This window comes from Mchenga conophoros, linkage group LG12, assembly GCF_057382185.1.
Source record: "Mchenga conophoros isolate Kocher_MC1m ecotype Shallow Benthic linkage group LG12, M_conophoros_male_GT1.1, whole genome shotgun sequence".
Taxonomy (NCBI): domain Eukaryota; kingdom Metazoa; phylum Chordata; class Actinopteri; order Cichliformes; family Cichlidae; genus Mchenga; species Mchenga conophoros.
In genome coordinates, this window is record NC_140537.1 from 13843074 (window position 1) to 13850885 (window position 7812).

Below are 7812 nucleotides of genomic sequence, written 5' to 3' on the forward strand. Positions count from 1 at the left end.
CTTCATGACAAAATAAAGCAAATACCTATGTCAGCATCAACAGCCACAAAGAGAAGTGAATTATTAGCTCAGGATGTGCTATCCCAGCTGGAAGAAGCTATTCATAAGACACCATGTGTAGGCTTGGCTGTAGATGAGTCCACTGATGTGTCTGACAATGCTCAGCTGTTAGTTTATGTAAGGTTCTTCAACAATGATAAGAAAGAGTTCTGTGAAGACCTGCTAGGTGTAACTTCCCTTCACAGCACTACAAGAGGAGAGGATATTTACCTGGCCATTAAGGAAATGTTAACAAAGCGAGGAATAGAGCCAAACCAAGTGGTTTCAATAACCACAGATGGAGCCCCTGCTATGATGGGGAGAGAGAAAGGAGCTGTAGCAAGAATGAAAGAGGACAATCCCGAGCTAATCTCTTATCATTGCATTATTCATCAGTCAGTGTTATGCTCCACCCTGTCAGACGAGTATGCTGAGGTGATGAAAACAATGATGAAAATGATTAATTTTCTCAGGGCATCTTCTTCTTGTCAGCATTACATGCTCAGGGAATTTCTCAGAGAAGTTGATGCACACGCTGATGATCTTCTGCTTCACAACAATGTGAGATGGCTTAGCAAAGGCAGGGCATTGGAGCGATTTTGGTCCATCAAAAGTGAAGTAGCAGCTTTCTTGGAAGAGCTGGAAAGTCAAAAAGCAACAAACTTTTCTCTCTTTTTAAATGATGGGAAAAACATGGATATTGTGGCCTTTTTGGTTGATATCACTTCACACCTGAATGAACTGAATTTGAAGCTGCAGGGCAAGGACAATTCAATTTGTGAACTGATGACAGCTGTCCGCTGCTTTCAGAGGAAACTTGAAGTGTTCAAAGAAGACCTGCAAGGAGACTATGCACACTTCCCAACAGTGAAGGAACAGGTTCAGGGACAGAGAGATGTGTCCTCTTTTGTTGACTTTGTTGATAAGCTGATTGAAAACTTCAGCAAACGTTTTGATAGCTTCAGCTTTGGACAGCAGCTCACCATGTTCATAAAGAACCCATTTGCCATCACTGATGTCAGAGGGTTCTCAAAGGAAGTCACACAGCACTTCAAGTGGGCAAATGCTGGGCCTCTTCAAATGCAACTAATTGATCTCCAAGCAGATGTGGCCCTGAAAGAGCAGTTTGGAAGAACTGAACCTGCCACTTTCTGGCCCCAATTGGTCTCTGAGACAGCTTTCCCAAATCTGAGGAAAGTAGCCCTGTACATCTTGACCATGTTTGGCTCCACATACAGCTGTGAGGCAGCTTTCTCCACAATGAACATAATAAAAACTAAATATCGTTCCAGGATCACCAATGAGCACTTACACATGTGTATGAGAATGGCCCTGACACCATTCCAGCCCAGATTTAAAATCCTAGTAGAGCGAACTAAAGCTCAGTTCTCTCACTGAACAACAGAAAGTTGGGACGTGGAATATAAGGGTGAAAGAAAGAGAAACTGTAAAATTGTTAAAATGTTTTGATGTTATCTGTTGAAAATGTATTGAGACTGTTTAGTCGAGATGTAAAATGTAAAGAAAAAGGGAAACTTTTTTTTTCTGAAATTAAGCACTTTGTTTTAAGATGCACAATTTAGCCATTTTATTTATTTTCTCTAATTCATTTTAAACAGCAGCCCTATTTCTAATGTAGGCCTACTGTGTGTTTCAGTGTTAACAATAAATTTTGTTGAAATGTTTTAACTTGTATTTTCATTGATTTGACAGTCTATTGTTCATACGTTCAGATATAAATAAAAATTAAAAAAAAAAAGGTTGCTTCTCTATCACAATCATAACGTAAGTTAGACATTATGATGTCCCGGACCTCTGCTTGAGAAGATTTTCTCCAACTGGACCTCCTCAAATTTTAGTTTAATACCCCTGCTCTAAACGCTATTCCGTTTATTTCAATCATTAATGCTTAAACATGCAAATCATGCTTTAAACTTCTCACTGGTTCTCTAAAAAAGTCTGGGAACTTTTGGGTCATTACAAGCTTAAGTTTTACCATACCTAAATTATTAAACACACAAATAAAGTCATAGAATATTCATAAAACCATTGTTTGATGTTAAAACTCATCTTCCCCCTTTTTGACACACTCCCATGTGTCAATTCACCTGGAGCTAGAAATTAAAAGAAAAGGTTAGTGACATCATATCTCAGAAAGTATCAGAAATTCTCCTCTCGAGTATCGTTGCCCCAGTCTTGTCATCCTGTGTTAGGAAATGAAATCAGTGTAGTTATTATGTTAAATCTGTTAAACTCCTGGCTCCGCCCAGAGCCTGCATCTGCACAATTGCCTAGAAACAAAACCTGTATTAATATGAACTTCACATTTGAAACGTCGTTTTTTTTTTTCGCCACTGTTTTTCCCTCACTGACCACAGCAGGGGAACCTATGTCTTGATTCAGCCATGAATCCAGCTCACCTGATTCATCACTGAGCCCAACCGTCACTGGCATCTGATAGTGCTGCACTGCATGTTTTTCCCTTGATGTCACTATTTTCAATGTGTTAAGGAGTGAATAGTGAACTTCTTTTAATGGTGTGTTTAATTAATTTGATTTAATAACTTGTGACCTTTGAGTCCCTTCCTTGCAAGAATTATGGCCAATGACGGAAATGTATGTATTACATTTAAGATTGGAAAACAATGTCAATGCCACAAACGTGAGTTGTCATATACATCTGTGAGTTAATCTGCACAACCGTGTGCACATGTGCTCTGTGCATGTACACACACAAAGAATTGACCTTCGTTCCTTAAATTTGTAGCATTGCCTCTGTGCTGCCTGATGGTGCTCAGTGGCTTTTGCTTCTTGCTTTTAAATCAGATGTCACTCTCAACATAAACACAAGCTACAGCAGCCAAGCAGTCTTAGCTGAGGAAACAAAGATACATTTCCTCATTTAATGTAAAATATTGTGGTGATGTTATGTTATATTAGGCAGGCAGCTGCCCAAATAACACTGTGACAATCAAAAGTACAGGGAGTGCAGAATTATTAGGCAAATGAGTATTTTGTCCACATCATCCTCTTCATGCATGTTGTCTTACTCCAAGCTGTATAGGCTCGAAAGCCTACTACCAATTAAGCATATTAGGTGATGTGCATCTCTGTAATGAGAAGGGGTGTGGTCTAATGACATCAACACCCTATATCAGGTGTGCATAATTATTAGGCAACGTCCTTTCCTTTGGCAAAATGGGTCAAAAGAAGGACTTGACAGGCTGAAAGTGGCATTGGTTTTGGTGCCATAAATAGTCAAAAATAGTGAGATATCTTGCAGAGGGATGCAGCAGTCTCAAAATTGCAAAGCTTCTGAAGCGTGATCATCGAACAATCAAGCGTTTCATTCAAAATAGTCAACAGGGTCGCAAGAAGCGCGTGGAAAAACCAAGGCACAAAATAACTGCCCATGAACTGAGAAAAGTCAAGCGTGCAGCTGCCAAGATGCCACTTGCCACCAGTTTGGCCATATTTCAGAGCTGCAACATCACTGGAGTGCCCAAAAGCACAAGGTGTGCAATACTCAGAGACATGGCCAAGGTAAGAAAGGCTGAAAGACGACCACCACTGAACAAGACACACAAGCTGAAACGTCAAGACTGGGCCAAGAAATATCTCAAGACTGGTTTTTCTAAGGTTTTATGGACTGATGAAATGAGAGTGAGTCTTGATGGGCCAGATGGATGGGCCCGTGGCTGGATTGGTAAAGGGCAGAGAGCTCCAGTCTGACTCAGACACCAGCAAGGTGGAGGTGGAGTACTGGTTTGGGCTGGTATCATCAAAGATGAGCTTGTGGGGCCTTTTCGGGTTGAGGATGGAGTCAAGCTCAACTCCCAGTCCTACTGCCAGTTCCTGGAAGACACCTTCTTCAAGCAGTGGTACAGGAAGAAGTCTGCATCCTTCAAGAAAAACATGATTTTCATGCAGGACAATGCTCCATCACACGCGTCCAAGTACTCCACAGCGTGGCTGGCAAGAAAGGGTATAAAAGAAGAAAAACTAATGACATGGCCACCTTGTTCACCTGATCTGAACCCCATTGAGAACCTGTGGTCCATCATCAAATGTGAGATTTACAAGGAGGGAAAACAGTACACCTCTGTGAACAGTGTCTGGGAGGCTGTGGTTGCTGCTGCACGCAATGTTGATGGTGAACAGATCCAAACACTGACAGAATCCATGGATGGCAGGCTTTTGAGTGTCCTTGCAAAGAAAGGTGGCTATATTGGTCGCTGATTTGTTTTTGTTTTGTTTTTGAATGTCAGAAATGTATATTTGTGAATGTGGAGATGTTATATTGGTTTCACTGGTAAAAATAAATAATTGAAATGGGTATATATTTGTTTTTTGTTAAGTTGCCTAATAATTATGCACAGTAATAGTCACCTGCACACACAGATATCCCCCTAAAATAGCTAAAACTAAAAACAAACTAAAAACTACTTCCAAAAACATTCAGCTTTGATATTAATGAGTTTTTTGGGTTCATTGAGAACATGGTTGTTGTTCAATAATAACATTATTCCTCAAAAATACAACTTGCCTAATAATTCTGCACTCCCTGTATATCTATTTTGAACGCCTCAGCTGGAAAAAATTCAAAATGGTTTATAAAGTTGGCCACAGGTCTGTATGTAAATGGCAGTTAAAACATTGCTTCATATTTGGATATGTATGATGTTAGTTTCTAAAATACTAAAAAATGTGTTTATTAACAAAGTAAACTAAAAACAGACATTATTAAATTTTATACTTTTAACTACTGAATTGAACATAATATGAAATAATGTGTTTCCACTGTGGGAATGATGGATCCAATGACAAATAACTTTCAGATTAGTAAAGCTATATTTTTAATTTTTCTAGTTTTCCATTTCTATTTAGATGATTTATATTTATATTTAAAATGAACAGGATCATAACAAAATAACACCACTGCAAGTGTAACAAAAATATGTTGAAATCAAATGGTATGTTATTTGAAATCAATATGAAACAATGACACATGCATTTTATCCAATTTTTTTATTTATTTAATTTTTCCCAATTGTCCAAATTAGTCTGTGATTTGTCTTATTGTCCAACAAATCATATTTATATACAAATATATGTGACTCTCAAATATGATTTAAATGGATCATTCCTCACTTGATAACGAATTATCCATTTAAATATTTGCAGAGTCCTAAACTTGATGCCAGTGAACTTATCAGCGGTTGGTTTTTAAAAAAAAAAGCCCAAAAAATCCCCTATGAGCAAGCACTTGGCGACGGTGGGGAGGAAAAACTCCCTTTTAAAGGGGAGAAACCTCCGACAGAACCAGGCTCAGGAAGGGGTGGCCATCTGTCGCTGCCGAGTGGGCTTAAAATGTTCACTGTCCATCCTCCTTCTGACAGGAGCTTCCTACAGACCAGGTATGAAGGATGCCTGAGTGGACATACAAAACTCACAAGTTCCTGGCTCTCACGGCTCCTATGCAGAGGGTTAGTCGAAGACGGAGGGGCATCGCGAGGGGCGTCGGGGGACGGGGGACTGTGCCTCACTGCCCTCCCCTTCTCCAAGAAACCCGTCTTCAACAGAGTCGAGAGAGCCGGGAACTTGTGAGGTGTGCATGTCCTGGTGAGCCTCCACCTTTTATAGGTGGGTGCAGCCTCGACTGTACAGAGACAGACCAGACCAGCTGAACCACACAGACACTTCAAACCTAATCTGAGTACAAAACACACACACACACACACACACACACACACACACACACACACACACACACACACACACACACACACACATCTTGCCATTAAAAAAATAGGGTTCCTTTACAATGTCAGAAGGAGGAAGGCACTAAGGCACTGCCTTCCGCCCCTCGACGCCCTCGCGGTGCCCCCTCCTTCTGACAGGAACTTCCTACAGACCAGGTATGAAGGATGCCTGAGTGGACATACAAAACTCACAAGTTCCTGGCTCTCACGGCTCCTATGCAGAGGGTTAGTCGAAGACGGAGGGGCATCGCGAGGGGCGTCGGGGGACGGGGGACTGTGCCTCACTGCCCTCCCCTTCTCCAAGAAACCCGTCTTCAACAGAGTCGAGAGAGCCGGGAACTTGTGAGGTGTGCATGTCCTGGTGAGCCTCCACCTTTTATAGGTGGGTGCAGCCTCGACTGTACAGAGACAGACCAGACCAGCTGAACCACACAGACACTTCAAACCTAATCTGAGGACAAAAAACACATACATACATACATACATACACACAGACAAAGACACACACACACACACACAGACACAAACATCTTACCATTAAAAAAATAGGGTTCCTTTACAATGTCAGAAGGAGGAAGGCACTAAGGCACCGCCTTCCGCCCCTCGACGCCCTCGCGGTGCCCCCTCCTTCTGACAGGAACTTCCTACAGACCAGGTATGAAGGATGCCTGAGTGGACATACAAAACTCACAAGTTCCTGGCTCTCACGGCTCCTATGCAGAGGGTTAGTCGAAGACGGAGGGGCATCGCGAGGGGCGTCGGGGGACGGGGGACTGTGCCTCACTGCCCTCCCCTTCTCCAAGAAACCCGTCTTCAACAGAGTCGAGAGAGCCGGGAACTTGTGAGGTGTGCATGTCCTGGTGAGCCTCCACCTTTTATAGGTGGGTGCAGCCTCGACTGTACAGAGACAGACCAGACCAGCTGCACCACACAGACACTTCAAACCTAATCTGAGTACAAAACACACACACACACATCTTACCATTAAAAAAATAGGGTTCCTTTACAATGTCAGAAGGAGGAAGGCACTAAGGCACCGCCTTCCGCCCCTCGACGCCCTCGCGGTGCCCCCTCCTTCTGACAGGAACTTCCTACAGACCAGGTATGAAGGATGCCTGAGTGGACATACAAAACTCACAAGTTCCTGGCTCTCACGGCTCCTATGCAGAGGGTTAGTCGAAGACGGAGGGGCATCGCGAGGGGCGTCGGGGGACGGGGGACTGTGCCTCACTGCCCTCCCCTTCTCCAAGAAACCCGTCTTCAACAGAGTCGAGAGAGCCGGGAACTTGTGAGGTGTGCATGTCCTGGTGAGCCTCCACCTTTTATAGGTGGGTGCAGCCTCGACTGTACAGAGACAGACCAGACCAGCTGAACCACACAGACACTTCAAACCTAATCTGAGGACAAAAAACACATACATACATACATACATACACACAGACAAAGACACACACACACACACACAGACACAAACATCTTACCATTAAAAAAATAGGGTTCCTTTACAATGTCAGAAGGAGGAAGGCACTAAGGCACCGCCTTCCGCCCCTCGACGCCCTCGCGGTGCCCCCTCCTTCTGACAGGAACTTCCTACAGACCAGGTATGAAGGATGCCTGAGTGGACATACAAAACTCACAAGTTCCTGGCTCTCACGGCTCCTATGCAGAGGGTTAGTCGAAGACGGAGGGGCATCGCGAGGGGCGTCGGGGGACGGGGGACTGTGCCTCACTGCCCTCCCCTTCTCCAAGAAACCCGTCTTCAACAGAGTCGAGAGAGCCGGGAACTTGTGAGGTGTGCATGTCCTGGTGAGCCTCCACCTTTTATAGGTGGGTGCAGCCTCGACTGTACAGAGACAGACCAGACCAGCTGCACCACACAGACACTTCAAACCTAATCTGAGGACAAAAAACACATACATACATACATACACACAGACACAGACACAGACACACACACACACACACAGACACAAACATCTTACCATTAAAAAAATAGGGTTCCTTTACAATG